The 15,269-nt window shown below is 53.1% G+C and overlaps 1 pseudogene; it reads left to right on the forward strand.

Moving 5' to 3' along the window:
• LOC134149697 (capping protein, Arp2/3 and myosin-I linker protein 2-like) overlaps window positions 1-3,531 on the forward strand; it is a 30,753-nt pseudogene extending 27,222 nt beyond the window's left edge.
• Window positions 3,532-15,269: the final 11,738 nt, after the last annotated feature.

Raw genomic sequence — 15,269 nt, forward strand, 5'->3', positions numbered from 1 at the left:
GGCAGTTCTCAGCAGGCCACCGATGATGCTGATGGTACTGGGGCTGCATGCCATCAGGGACTGTGGGACAGAACCAGGGCACAGGGCTGCAGCCCACCCATGACTGAGAGGGAGAGGAGAGCAGGCTGGACACCGCAGGGATGTGGGGATCCGTGAGCAATGACTGGGGACAGGCCCTACTGGGTTGTGTCCTTGCCTCAGTAACCATAGGGTACAACTAGGGTTGGGGGACCATGCACTCAGCAGGCCATCAGGTTAGTGCTGCTGGTCCTGTGAGGAGTGCTGCCTCTCTCACCACACATCCTGGCATGGCTGTGTCTTTCCTGCAGAAGAGGCACCTGGAGAAGAATGATGGGGAGCTTCCCAATTCCTTCGAGCAACGTGTGCACATCATGCCCCACCGCATGGGTGTCACAAAGGGCCTGGCCACCGAGGGCAAGAAGCAGTAGGTGGGATCGGCTCTTCTTTAGGGACACATCCTGCACCCAGGGAGGTGGAGATGGTGGCCCATGGGACAAGGTGATCCAGGCCCCAGTCTCATTCCCCTGCCCAGGCCAGACCTGACAGCATACAGGCCTGTCATCACTGCCCGTAGCCTCTGTCCCCTAACCCTCTGCAAGGGAAGCAGCGCATGGATCATGGAGGGTGTCTAGCCATCTGTACGTTCTTCACCAGCATGCATCCATGCCACGCATGCTCCTCCCCTCAAGCCCTGGCAGCACACTGCTGGTCACAGGTCCATCAGCCCTGGTGCTGCAATCCCACCGCTACCTCACCAGATTTCTTTCCCTTGCAGAGCAAAGACAGCGAGATCAAGAAAGCTGGTTCAGATGGTGAGGTGCTGCATCCTGCCCCCCGCTTCCCTCCACCCTGACCCTCACCGAGGGTGGCACAACTGGGCATCCTTAGGACCCCATGGGCTCCTGGATGCATGTTTCACGGCAAGGCCAGTCCCCACATCCCATGGCACACAGCTAGCAGGAACTGGGCCAACCATCACCAGTTTCACTCAGGGCTGCTTTACCCTGTGCTTTAATCACCTCACTGGGTGCTAATGGCATGGGGGTGACCCACTCAGCACACTGTTGCTGACCAATGACCTGTGCTTGCAGGGGACATTGTGGACTGCTCGGCAGACTCACCACCACCCTCCCTGAAGGCGCGCACACACTCCATGTCCACAGGTAGGTCAGCTGTGGGCACAGGTGGACGTGCACAAGTTGCCAGGGGCAGAGGATTGGCCAGTGGGGGGAGTTAAGTCTTTCCCACTGTTAGCATCCAGCAGTGCTTTATGGGGCCAGCACACTGGAGTCAACATGTACCACTGCTCCAGCCAGTGGGCACAGACACCCTGCTCAGGATACTGATCTGGCCGTAGCAGAAGGAAATCCAGCCATTCTCCCTTCGTTACATACATGGACAGAGACATCAGCCCAAACTGCTGGCCTGCTGCTGGCCCTGGGGACCAAAGCCCACCTATGTCCTGTGTCCCTTGGGTAGGTGCAGGCTGACAGCCAGCACTTTAGAGCTGCCCGGCCCTCCTCAGAGCCAGACTCTGGGGGAAAACCCTACATGTGGGATATCCATGGCTCTGCCCTGCCTTTCCCACAGACACATCCTTACGGAGCAGCCCGGCCAACATGATGGAGGCCAGCATAGGTTCTGCTGCTCCCAGGCCAGCCTGGAAAGTTCTGGGGAAGCAGCTGAACACAGAGCTGAAGGGGAAGAGCTCAGACCTGCCCCGGCGCTCCCTCCCCATCCCCAAACAGACCAGGCAGCTGGAGCCAGCAGGCTGAGAGGGATGGAGCAGCAGCCTGTCACAGCTTGGGAGGAGCACACCAACAGCGCTGCTGCAGAAGGTCAGCCACTATGGGGAGTCGGGCACCAGCACCACTCCACCGAGCCTGCCAGCACCTCCTGATGCTGAAGGTATGGGCGTACAAGCCACAGAAAGGACCGTAAAGAGGGGCTAGCCCATTCACAGCAGAGGCAGCCAGTGCTGTGGGAATTTGGCGATGGAGGCCAGCTGAAAATTGAGCCTTGAGCCGTCCTCCTCTAGGGAGGAAATGGATTCAAAACCTAAAAATGCTGGTTCCCCTGACCTGATCTGAGAGTGCCCTCTCCTGCCCTGAACATCCAAAACCACAGAGGCCTGACACTGCTTGTCAGGGCAGGCAGACCATAGCGCGCCTGCCTGGCTAAGTCCATAGGGCCCTGCCTGGTGCTACGTGCCAAGCTCTGCTGAGCCTGCCTGGCCCTGATGTGCCCCATAGGCTCTCCCAGGACACCCTGACAGGGCTGCTGGGGAGGCGTCGCAGGACATGCCTGCGGCAGGGACGGTCTCCCCAGCCAGCAGTTCCCCCTGGTTTTTCCAGACAATCACCTGGCTCCGGGCTCGGTTGTGCCAAGTGGGACCAACTGCAGAGCTGTCTCCATCCACGAGGACCAGCTCAGGGAATCAGAGAGCCTGATGGAGCTGGAGGGTGAGTCAAGGCCAGAGCAGGAGCCCCAGGTGCTGGGGAACAGAAGCACCCAGCCCTGAAGGCCACAGGCTGCGCAGCTGGGTTTGTCTCAGGATAGAGGAGGTGCTCATCACTCCCATTCAATAAAGCACTCAGCAGCTGAGGATGACTCAGCCAGACAGGCACAGCCCATGACAAAGGCCTAGCAAAAGCCCTACTGCCCTGGCTCATCCGTGGGACAGACAGGAAGACAACAGGAGGGAGGGGATGGCTTCACCCTGGCAGCACAAACTCTTGCCCTCTGGTGCAGCCCCAAGGGGCTGAGCTTACTTTGGGATGCAGGTGATACAACAGCAATGCATATGGAAACATGGCCTCCAGCGCCTTCCCTGAACAGATCAACAGAGCAGGGCAAAAGCCCCAAAAGTCCATCCATCCCCTTTTCCCTTTCGCAGTGCTTCCTGCAACACACTGGCGGAGCCACATTCATTGCAGCCACATCCAGAAAACTGCTCTCATGACACTAGTGCTCTCAGCTCCCGGCTTCACCTTCAAGCTCAAGCCAGGCCGCTCCAACCACATAGCCAGCTTACGTAATGCCGCGTTTTGTTTCCTCCAGATGTAATGATCCCCCTTCGTCTGCGGCGGTCACCTGTGCTGAAACGGAGGAACAAACGCAACTCCCTTGCGGACCCAGAGGTAACCAGCGAGCCCAGCCCATCCTTGGATAGCATGGGTAAGGCTGGGTGACAGGAGACTCTGAGCTGCCTTGCCCTTTCCTAAAGTAAGTGTGATGGCAGTGATGGCTTGTTCCACACTAACACCAGTATTTGTGGCTTTTCCAGATGCTGTGATGCAGGACCAGCCCAGCACTGGGGACACACCAGAGGAGCTGCAGCCTGGAACAGAATCAAAAGAAGACCAGCCACAAGCTGTTGTGAATGCACAAGACTCAACCCTAGACCAAAGAAGTATAGTGCTGGGCCAGGGGGAGCCAGCCCTGGGACAGCGAGCCCCTGCATGCTGCTGCACTGTTTCCAATAAAACCCTGCAAGCAAGCACAGAGTGACAGGGTGATTAGCAACATAGCCTGGGCATGGAGCAGAGGGAAAGGGCGCAAAGTACCCCAGGCATGCTCCGCACCTTGCTTCCATGTCAGATTTGTGTGGACACAGCTGAGGGGCCAGCCAGCCTCACTTTTTCCTCCAGCAGCTGTTACAAAGGCAACAGAGCCACTTTTTGCTGCAGGGACAGCCTGGTTGGGGCCTCATCACAGAGGGGCTGGGGCCACCGGCCAAGCTGAACCAAAAGCCAGGCCATGAGCAGTTCTCAGAAGGGCACAGACTTGCAACTGCTTCTCTGCCCACTGCCTGGGGCAGCACACAGCGTAAGCAGGGCACAGTCTCCCCAGCACCGGGCCAGGCTGGAGCCCATCTGAAGAGCAGATGACCAATACAGCAGAGACATGCCAAGCAGCATCGCCTTCCATGGACTGCCTCTGCTGACATGCCTGTGGGCTGTGGATGGTAATAGGGAAAGCTGACAATCTTAGGAATGGATCAAGGGGCAGAGCAGGCAGCAGAAGTACAAACAACCCAGCTGTGCATGTCAGCCGAGACATTGTTAACAGTGTTACTAGAGTCCTGTCACCAGGCATACCAGCCCCCCTGCTCCCAGCTCCACTCCTCAACTCACAGGGGCTATCACTTTCTCCATCACCTCAAAACCCAGATTTGTATCAGAGGGAACAGGAACCATCACATTTCAAAATGCAGCTCTGTAGTCACCACTATGAGTGATCCAGCCTTTCAGAACTCACAGCCATGTCTGCCTCTCCATCCCTGCAGCTCTCCAGCTGTCACTGGCACTACCCCCAAAAACATGTGGCTTTCTCCTGTGTCAACTGTGAGCAGATCACCTCCACTCCACCTCTGGACCAAATGCATTACTTACACTGATGTTTACCACAAGAAGAAAGATGCTTGCTTCCCCTCTCCACCACCACCTTTTTTTTTTTTAATACAAGAGCTGTGTATTTAAAAAATATATGCTTTTTATTATTAATCCCCACAGCATAACTCTGAAGGCTATTTTGTAATGAACAGCACAGGACCCTACCCAAAGCAATCAATAAACCTCCAAACTACTGCACTGACTTCAGAAGGGGGATCACGTTGCAGGGCCTCTAGGCTGCATCTTTGCCATCACTGCTGCCTATACTACAGTGGGATCAGAACAAGTCCCCTTCCTGCTGGCTAGGCCGGGTCACTTGTACTAGGCTGTGATAATTCCACAAAGGAGCAGCGTGCCAAGGAGGTGGGAAAAGGAGGCTAGCTCATACACAGGCTGTGCACTGGGTCACTCACCAGTAGTACTGTTTCATATCTCCTTTCCCCTTCCCAAAATGATGGTGCTAACCTCTAACAGGTCATGTCCCCAGCATCTGTAGAGCCTGGGTCTCCAAAGCCAGGTCAACACCATTCAGCTGTTCCCTTGGGGACAAGGCCGCTGGTCATGTCTCCCCTCCCCTCCAATTGCTTTTCCCACACAGTTCTACAGTTTGTTTTGATGAACCAGTAAACAAGACAAGAGGCCACTTGTAGCGTACTCAGGCTCCACAACATCTTGGCTCAGGACTCCACCTCCCTGTCCGTAAGGATCCAGCAGGCCCACTTCAGCATTGCCTTTGAGATCCTGCAAAATCAAAATGTGAGCCAGGGTGAGAAGGGACTCAGCTGGCAACATTGTGCCAGGGAAGCGGGCACATGAAGTTTTCTGCTGCATGCAGTGGTCTGCCTGGTCAGAGGACACAGTAGGTCTCTGTTCTGCTGTGAAGGGTAAGTCAGAGTTCAAGGTCCAACAAAGATGCAGGGACCCAATGCAGGAGTCTCCAAGGGGACTGTATCCTGAGATGTAAACAGCAGTGTCCAGGTGGCACAGGGCCAGCAGCCCTAGAGCTAGCGCAGCAGTAGCTAACTACGCCTGGAGAACAGGCACAGCTGGCTCCACTCAGGGCTATGGATGAGACCTGGCTGAACATGCCCATCATTGCACTGACCTTACGGATCTTTTTTGTTCACAGAGCTCAGGTGATGGGGCCTCATATCTGTACTGGACCGGCTTCTCCTTCACATACTGCAAAAGGGAAAGGGACAGTGAGCCTGGAATCGGAGTTTGGCTTGCCTTCCCATGGGTGATCAGCCACAAAAGCAACACCACACCTCCACATGTCCCAAGACCCCTTGACAAGCAGAGAGAAAGTTAGGGATCTCTCCTTCACTCGGTCCCAGGTCTTCCAATCCTACTTTACCTGGAGATGTGGCAGAGGCTCCAATGGAGCACCAATTTCCAACAGGCTGGGGCACATGCTCCCTCCCTAGCATGAGGGCATCCTTGCCTAAGACCCCACTGCCATGGACCCTCTCTGAACCCTGTGCGTAGCAGCTCTGCTATGCCTCTTCGAGAGGCAAGGAGGGCTGGTTCTGCTGTCTCCATTGACATCTGTTTTCAACTGCACAACCCCACCAGAGCCAGGTACTGTTACACAGAGACAAGGAGAGGCCTCAGCCACTTCATCTTTACTGGCTGCAGAGCTCCTCGCTGCTCTAGCCTGGAGTCCAGACCACTCGGTGAGGATGCCTGCTCATTCTCCTCCTTGAGGCTTTCCCCTCCATGCTGCAGCCTGGTCGCCTCTCTTCTGCTCTTCTTTGCTCCCTGGGCGCTCACAAACTCCAGCTTCCTGATAGAGTCTGTCTCACTGCCCTGGGGGATGCCACTTGAACACTGCTTGTGCTGCAGTCCCCGGAGGGACCTACGGAGGTCAGGCAGTGCTTGGCTGTCTCCCACCAACAGCTTCCTCTTGGCACCCACAGACTTTCTGCTGCCGCATGGGGCATCCCCCTGAGTCCTAGCATGAGCCAGGCCAACCTTTGTCACATCCGGAGGGAAAGTTGTGTCACTGGAGTCTGCCTGCTCTCTGTGAGGTGTCCCTTCAGTTAGGGATGCCAAGTGGCTACTGGGCAGGACAGGAAAAGTTGGAGACAGAGACAACTGGTTGGCCTGGAAGCACCTTGATACTTGCGGGTCTTGAGCAGCAGAGGGAGCTCTGCAGGCTGCCTCCGCAGCTGATGTTGCCTGAGACAGGCCAGCCTCCACAGCACTGATATTGCTGTATGACTGGAGCAGTGAGGGGGATGAAGTCTCCACTGGGGAATCCTGCAACAAGCTCTGGGGAGAGTCCTGGCTAGATGATTCCAGAAAGTCAGGAGTGTTGCTGTCAGCAGCCATGTCCAGTTGCACCTTTGGTGCATGTGGAGAACCACACTGAAAGGATTTCTCTGGTAAGATAGAAAACACTGTCACATTGGGCAAGAGGGAAAGGGGCATACTGCTCGTAGCACAGGGGAGCACAACCTGTCATATGCCCGCTGGGGAGGTGGGCATCAGAGCGCAAAGGAGGCAGGTACAGAGAACTTAACACTGGAGATCTAAGGCCACCACAGCACTCTTTCCTGGCCAGGGGAAAGAAGTCCAGAATCAAAGAGGAGCAGGGTGTTTATCCAATGAGAGAAGAGTCCCCGTAAGATACACTGCACCCTGCACAGCACAGGGACTTACCTTCTGGGGAAGTCAGTGTCAAGGATATTGGAGGAAGCCTGTCCCAGGGGTTGTCCAGAGAAGCCTCTGAGCTCTGTGACAATGCTGTTGACTCCACAGCTGCAAAAGCAAGTCAGGGAATAGATTTTAATGAGCTTTCAGAGGAAAGAAAGCTGCTGTCCGCTCCTAATCCTGCTATCCACTTCCAACCTTGCGATGGCTACAAAGAACTATGTGCAGGGTCTCAGAGATACAGTGCTCAAAGGGGAGCTCTGAAACGTTTTTTCCAGTTAAAATTGGGGTGCTAGAGCTTCCCACTGCCCTGGGTTACCCATTCCCATCAGCCTCATTTCAGCCAGGCTTCTTCTAAAACTTCAGCCTGCCCCTCTAACAGGCAGAGTGGAGAGAGACACTGCATAGAGGGCAGGCAGGCAGGACGAAGACCTCCCTCTGTGCCCCTTCTTCAGTGGGACTACCAGAGACACTGACCATCTCATTGCTGAGGCAGGCAGAGGCAGAGCCAGCTGGCTATGCTGGGGCACCACTGCATCATGCTCACAGAGCCCACACTTCCCAGGAGGAGATGAACAGTACTGCCAACCTTCTGCACTCTGGTACACGAGAAACTCTGTAGAAGCTGCAAGTGCCCTGCAAACCTGGTCCCCATGAGGGACATGCAAGAATAGTTGCCACCACAAACACACATCTTTCTTGGTATCAGACAGCCTGCATAAGAACTTGTACTGTCCAGAGCAGTAGTTTCTCCCTTGGGCTCCTCTTGTGCACAGAGCTCTTGCAGGTGCTTCTATAGCAAAGCTCCAGCTTGGCCTGGAGCACTTGGGTCACTCAAAACCTTTCAAGAGATTGAAGAGAAAAAAAAATCTAATTTTCTCATACAAAGTGTTCCCAGGGACCAAAGAGAGCATACCATGCTTAATCAGGAGCCTAGACTCTTAGAAGAGGAGGTCACCATTTACCATTACGCTAGAGGGTAAAGTTCACCTCAACGCCCTGGGGTCTTACATGTGCCCATACCTCCTGGCTGGACCAAGCAGACTCAGTACTATAATGCAACTGAGGATGCATCACATTTGTGGCAGCATTGCTGGGGAGAGTAATCAAAGGCAAGGTGGGGAGAAGCCACAACAAAGCATTTTTTATTCAAGTCAGCTGCGGGAATGAAGGCAAAGTGGTCCTGGGAGGCTTACGACACATGCCCTAATGAAGCAGAGGAAAACAGAACTGCACTAATTATCAGAGTTATTAAAGTCATTCTCTTCCTTCTCTGGAGATTTCTGGAGAGCAGCTCTGCAGAGAAGGACCTGGGAGTGCTGGTGGATGACAAGTTGACCATGAGCCCTGGTGGCCAGGAAGGCCAATGGTCTCCTGGGGTGCATTAGGAAGAGTGTTGCCAGCAGGTCGAGGGAGGTGATCCTGCCCCTCTACTCAGCCCTGGGGAGGCCTCCTCTCGAGTACTGTGTCCAGTTCTGGGCTCCCCAGTACAAGAGGGATATGGAACTACTGGAGAGAGTCCAGCATAGGGCTATGAGGATGATCAGAGGGCTGGAGCATCTGCTCTCTGAGAAACGGCTGTGAGAGCTGGGCCTCTTCAACCTGGGGAAGAGAAGAACTGAGGGGCGGATCTTATCAGTGTGTATAAGTACCTGAAGGGAGGGTGTCAAGGGAATGGGGACAAACTCTTTTCAGTTGGCCCATGTGACAGGACAAGAGGTAATGGGCAGAAATTGAAGCACAGGAAGTTCCGCCTGAACGTGAGGAGAAATTTCTTCACTGTGAGAGTGACAGAGAAGTGGAACAGGTTGCCCAGAGAGGTTGTGGAGTCCATTTCTCTGGAGATATTCAAAGCCCACCTTGATGCAACCCTGTCTAACATGCCCTAGGTGACCCTGCTTGAGCATGGAGGTTGCACTAGATGATCTCCAGAGTTTTCTTCCAACCTTACCCATTCTGTGATTCTGTGATTCAAAACCCAACTGGATGCAATCCTGCCTAACAAGCCCTAGGTGACCCTGTTTGAGCAGGAGGGTTGGACTAGTTGATTTCCAGAGATCCCTTCCAACCTCAACCATTCTGTGAGTCCCTTGAAAAAAGTTCCTGGTATACCAACCCTGAGCTAGTACTAAGCCAACTTCACGCTGTAACAAAGCAACCCTTGGGGAAAACATCAGTCTGCCCTGCAAAATCCTACATCTACATCCTAAGCAGCCAGGAGTTGTGGGTCAGCCCCAACCTGCCTTAATCCATGCTCTCAACTGGGAGTGGGGACTGTGCCAAAAAGTAGGGAACCAGTGATTTCACCACCCGCAATCTTCAGACAGGACCTCAGGGTCTTCTCTCACTGTCATTTTTTCTCCCCATCTCATCTCTTCTTTCATTTAAATCACAAATCGTGCTCCTTTTTCCTCCTGTTAGTAAGGAGCCATCTGAGCTGCCTCAAACAACTCTTTTTCCATGACAGCAGAAAATTGACCTGAAAAAACAGCTTAAAACAACGGTTTCTGCTACAAGTTTCCCAGTTCTCAGAAAGACCAACAAAAAGAAGTGCTAGAGCTGGGTTTCTCCAGGAGCCAGGTCAAAAGTACAACCAAGTACAAGACAGAAACTGCAAATCCTATCCTTGCTGGGTCTCATATTCATTTGTGCACCCAGTTGTCCCACAGCATCTTCATCCAGCCTTACCTCAAAAGGGACTGTGAAGTATTAGAAGGCACCAGTCAATAATTCATATATGTATATACATAAATATATTTATATAAACATATAGATTAATATGTTAATATAAAATGTAACATATTTTACCCTTATGTAATTATCTTAACAGTTAGCCCAAAATTAACAATAATCCAGCCCTCTACAATGCTTGCTCTGAGACAGAGAAGCTGCTACTGGGTTGCAAAGAGACAACGGGCCTAGAAGAGAATGTCACAGCTTCAAACACCATATAAGAGGAGTCAGCAAGCAAAGCAGCACTGTCCCAGCTCTGCTGTTTTTCTCCTTCTTCCTTTATTCAATCCATAGGGCCTTAAATAGGCAAGAGTTCCCTTATTAAAGCTCTCTTCTGCCGTGTTGGATAGGTCACTGTCCAAAGACTTAGTCAGCACTGCATGTTGCTAAAGCTTTCCAGGAGCTAAGCAGCAGGTCTTGTGACCTACAGCCCCATGCCTTGAATCACAAAGCAAAAGGATCTCTCAGATTAGCCAGCATGCAGGACAGGACTATCTGTTTTGGTCCCACCAAGCCGTATGCTCACCATCACACAGTACAGGGATTATGAGTCCAGACCAGGGGACCAGACACCAGCAATGCACCCTTGTGCCAAGAAGGCCAGTGGTCTCCTGGGGTGCATTAGGAAGAGCCTTGCCAGCAGGTTGAGGGAGGTGATCCTGCCCCTCTACTCAGCCCTGGTGAGGCCTCATCTCAAGTATTGCATCCAGTTCTGGGCTCCCCAGTACAAGAGAAACTTGGAGCTACTGGAGAGAATCCAGTGGAGGGCTACTAAGGTGCTGAAGGGACTGGAGCATCTTTCACATGAGGAAAGGCTGTGAGAGTTTGGCCTCTTTAGCCTAGAGAAGAAAAGAATGAGGGGGGATCTTATCAAAGTGTACAAATATCCGAAGGGAGGAAGTCAAAAGGATGGGGCCAGGCTCCTTTCATCAGTGCCCAGTGACGGGATGAGAGGCAAATGAGCACAAACTAAAATACCAGAAATTCCATCTGAATATAAGAAAAAACTTCTTTACTGTGATGATAACAGAGACTAGAACAAATTGCCCAGATTGGTTGTGGAATCTCCATCCTTGGAGATACTCAAATGGCATCTGGACATGATCCTGGGCAATGTGCTACAGGTGATCCTGCTTGAGCAGAGGGTTGAATTAGTTGATCTCTAAGGGACCCTTCCAACCTCAACCATTCTGAGATTCTGTGATACCTTCAGAACATCCTCTTTCTCAGCAAGTCCCACTTCAGCCTGATAGGTTGCCCACTATCAGGCCCATTCATCCCAAATAATGTGGCAAAACAAAAAATAGGACACAGAGAAGAGAAAGGCAGATTTCAGGTGAGAGGCTTGGAGGAAAGACTCTTTGCACGAGAGTCTATCACACATACTAGAGGCACAAAAGCTAGCTAAAGCCACAAGAGCTGGGCACAGCACAGTTACTCCACCTTCAGAAAACAACAAAAAAAACCAAAAAACAATCAAACAAAAAAGCTTAGAGGAGGAGTCACCCATCCAGAACCACTGAACTGGGAATTGTTGAGTATTTTCAGGAATTCAGATTTCAAATGCTATTTGTGCAAGTTAAGACAGTTCCCTCGGTACCTGCCCACAGGACCTGCCTTGCCAGGAGATTCTCATTGATACCCAGCTGCTCATAATTCACCAAGAGATTTGCAATCCAAGGCTGCAAGACATAGACTTTAGAAGAAGACATGTTCTTGTTTTCGTACACAAACCTGCAAAAGAAGAGATGAGGCACCAGATCTGAACAGCAGATTGTAAAAATGTAAAAAGATCTCCAGAGTCCAAGCAATGGCTTCACACACCAAGCAACCCGATCCCAGCAGAAGACTCAAGTGCCCACTGACAGCAAAATGCACCCACTTCTCAGTGATGGCATCCTAAGCTGCGTCTGACCCACTGACTCTCAGATGAGTGGTACCAGGAGGAAGCCCTGCCGAGGGAGGTGCAGCAGTAGAGACACCCAGACCCTATGGTATCCACACGACACAAAAAAAAGGAACATCCTGACTGGCAGCAAATGAGCCACAGGACATCAGCAGCAGGAGCTTTGCACTAGCTGTATGCGACCTTCTGCCAGTCTCCCACAGGCTATGGCGTGGCTCTGGGCTCCTGTGGGGATGGTGACAGTGCTGGCAGCAGCTTGCCCAGGCTCAGGTTTGCCAGGCTAGGGGCTGAGATTGGGCCAGGAGTTCCCCAGCATGGTGAACAAGGGGCCAGATGTCCCCCGTCTGGCAGCATCACCCAGTTTCCCAAGATTTGATTCCTTCCCTGCAGCCCCAGCTGCAGTCCCTGTAATCATGGAATAAGGATCACTTCCATTCAGTGCTTGGAAGGATGCCTGAAAAGCAACCACAAACCAGAAGAGACCTAAACAGGTGTGAAATCTGGCATTTATTATACAAGCTGGCAAGCTCAACTTGTATAAATGATCTCCCTCAGAGCACCCAGGTGCCAGCAGAGGAGGCCCCCAGCTCTCCGCAGGCAGCTGTCTACAGCTGTCAGGGCACTAAGCCTACAGCCATCACCTTTCTCCCTGCTGGAGGACAATGCAGGGAGGCTTATCAGACCAACACATCTCTGCTAAGCCAAGGCTCCTGCAGCCAAAACCAGCCCTGAGGCATGGATTTGGGGAAGGAAGGAGTGAGTAACATGCTCAAAGAAACAAGGGACTGCCACATAAAAAGTCTCAACAGAAGTCTCACAGTCTGCGTTTGGCCCAATATTTGGGGCAACCTGAGCTTAAGATCGGGGAGGAAATAAGAGGAAAGTAGTGGGGATGGGTCTGTTACATCTGGACGTGTCTAAGAGTATCTCTGCTGCTCAGCCCTGCTCAGCCTCTCGGAGGAAAGTGACTGGCTGGCTATTCCTTGAAGATCCAAGTAGTTTCAGACCTGGCACTCACCAGAGAAATATTCTGGCTTCTGCCAGCAGCTGCTAAATGGTGGAGGGGCAGCGAAATTTGAAAAAGCTGTTTTCAGCTGACACAGTGCATGGGAAGAAGCAGCAATGTTTCCTTCCATCTCAGTGGGTAGACTAAGGCCTCCATGCAGGGTGTACATTTTGGAGAATGGCTGGCATTAGACTGATCCACTGTAGAAGGCTTTTATTATGGGCATAATCACCCATGCAAGCAATTGCACTATACAGTCTTGCCTGTTCCTGCTCCTATCTACAAGGCAGCACCTAGAGCAGACTTCCCATTAGAAACCAACATGACTAGAGTTTCTTCTTTTTCTTTCTAGGCTCCTGGGAAAGGAGAAAATAGACATGAGAAAAAGGCAGCTGAAGGACCAGATCTGATGAGAACAGCTGCCGGCCAGCCAAACACAAAGCTGAAGAAGCCAAGCACCAAGCAACCTTTGGAAACGTCCAACTGTTAGCCAAGGTAATGGCCAACATTTCGGCCATCTTCGCCATTTTGGCCAACCAGACAGCAGCACAGACATGCCAGGGCACAGGTCATGGCTCAGGAAACACTACTTGAGGGCAGATTTCCCAAGGGTTGCTGTGGGAAAGAGATGAGACAAATATAACCAAGATCTCCATGCTGTCAAAGCACCCTGTGACTCTTAAGAATGGGGAGGACATCAGCAGGACTCAAATCCAACCCCCCTTCAGAGGTAGCTCAACACAGACTTCACATTAGGTTGCCCAGGGCCTGATCAAGCCAGGTCTTAAAACCCCCACGAAAGAGATCCCACAGCCTCTCTGGGCCCATCTTTCAATGTCTGACTATTCTCACAGTGAACTTTTTTCCTCTAGGAACCTTCTCCATTTCTACCTTATAAACGCTGCCCCTTTCACTCAGGCTGTGCACCTCCCGTTACCTGCAGATCCCTGACTGCATGAAGTGAGCACAATTGCTGCATATTGAACAACTGCAGTACATCTTGTTTGTGAACTGGTCCCCTCAGACCCGCTTTGCAACTGCTACATCCCATGCAGGGGGCCCCGCCGTATTGACTGAGAGGCAGGCAAGGAGGGCCTTGATCACTGCTGGCAGCCACCCAGTGGATCCACCCTTCCTGCACTGGCTCTTTCTCCCCCTTATTCCCCTCCTGGCCCTGGCCTTTCTAGCAGCCTGTCGCCCCTCAGACGCCAGCACCTCAGGCCTGCGCACCAAAGCGAGCCCGTGCTGAGCTCCCCGAGGCCTTGTCGTAAGGCGGGATCACAGCGCCCGCAGAGAGCATGCGCAGAGAGCATGCGCAGAGAGCATGCGTGGTGCTGCCCGCCCGGCTCCACCAGCAGCGCTCTACAGCAGGGCCATGGCACCTCAAATGGCGGCGCCCTGCCCAGCTTCTGCCCAGCTTCCACCCAGCTGTGTCATGTGGCCTCATGTCCCACCATTGCATCTGCCAGCTGCCACCCCGCCCCTCGGCCTGGCTAAGGGGGCGGGGCTTATCCTGAGCGACGATGATGACGACAGCCAATTGGAGAGGGGCGCCCAGTGCCGTCGGCGGGGGCAGAGCAGCTCTTGCAGCGTGGCCCGTGGTGCAGAGCGAGGGGCTGCGGCGGCGGCCACGCAGGTAGAGGGTTGGGGGGTGCCGCACCAGACTGGGTGCTGGCGGCAAGGCGCTTGCGGCATGCGCAGCACTGCTGGGCGCGAGCCTGCCGCAAAGCGTGCCGGGAGCCTGCCTCTGTCAGCGGCCATGGCGGATGCGGGGGCTGGAGTGACTGCGACGGCCTGCGGGACCTCTGCCAGGGCTTTGGGTGGCTTGGGGGGCCGTTGGCATTTGGGCTTGCCCCCGCGACCTCTCTTTGCCTCCCAGAACGGTGCGGGCCGGGGGAAGGTTCCCCGCGAGGGGGACAGTGGTGAGAGGGTGGAGGCAACAGCACCGCTGGTACTGGAGCCACTGGGAGAGGCTTTTCTTCTCGCCTCTCTTGGAGGGCGAGGACAGTGCTAAGTACTGGGTACAATATACAGGAGCTGGTCTTCTCTCACTGGTGTGGGTAAGGTAATGTGACTGCTTGCAGGGGTGATTTCCAGGCATCCTTACAGCTGACCCAGCTTGGAGCAGGTGGGTTGGAGCATGAGATCTCCAGAGGACCTTTCCAACTGCAGCCACTCTACGATCCTATGATTTATTCACCTTGAATGGTTGTAGGACTTAGCAGTTCTCCCCAGAGATAGGGCAAGGCAGACGCAGTCTCTGACTAACAGTTCAGTATCCACGTGAACTTGGGATCTTCAAATACATGGTTTCAAAAAACAGGTAACTAGAGCTAGAACTGCAGACATCTGGGAGGTTGGAGGGGGTAGGTTTTGGATCAGCACCATTTGGGATGGACTGATGATTAAACTGGGGAGTTGGTGAAAGTAATTGTTAATGTGAGGAAACCCTTTTAAGAGATAAAGGCAGTGATCCTGATGTTAGTGCTTGAGTTTGACAACGTGATGTCTTGATGTAAGAGCCTTGTTCTTTGCTGTCCCCTCAGATTGCACC

This window comes from Rhea pennata, chromosome 21 (assembly GCF_028389875.1).
Source record: "Rhea pennata isolate bPtePen1 chromosome 21, bPtePen1.pri, whole genome shotgun sequence".
In the NCBI taxonomy this organism is placed as follows: Eukaryota; Metazoa; Chordata; class Aves; order Rheiformes; family Rheidae; genus Rhea; species Rhea pennata.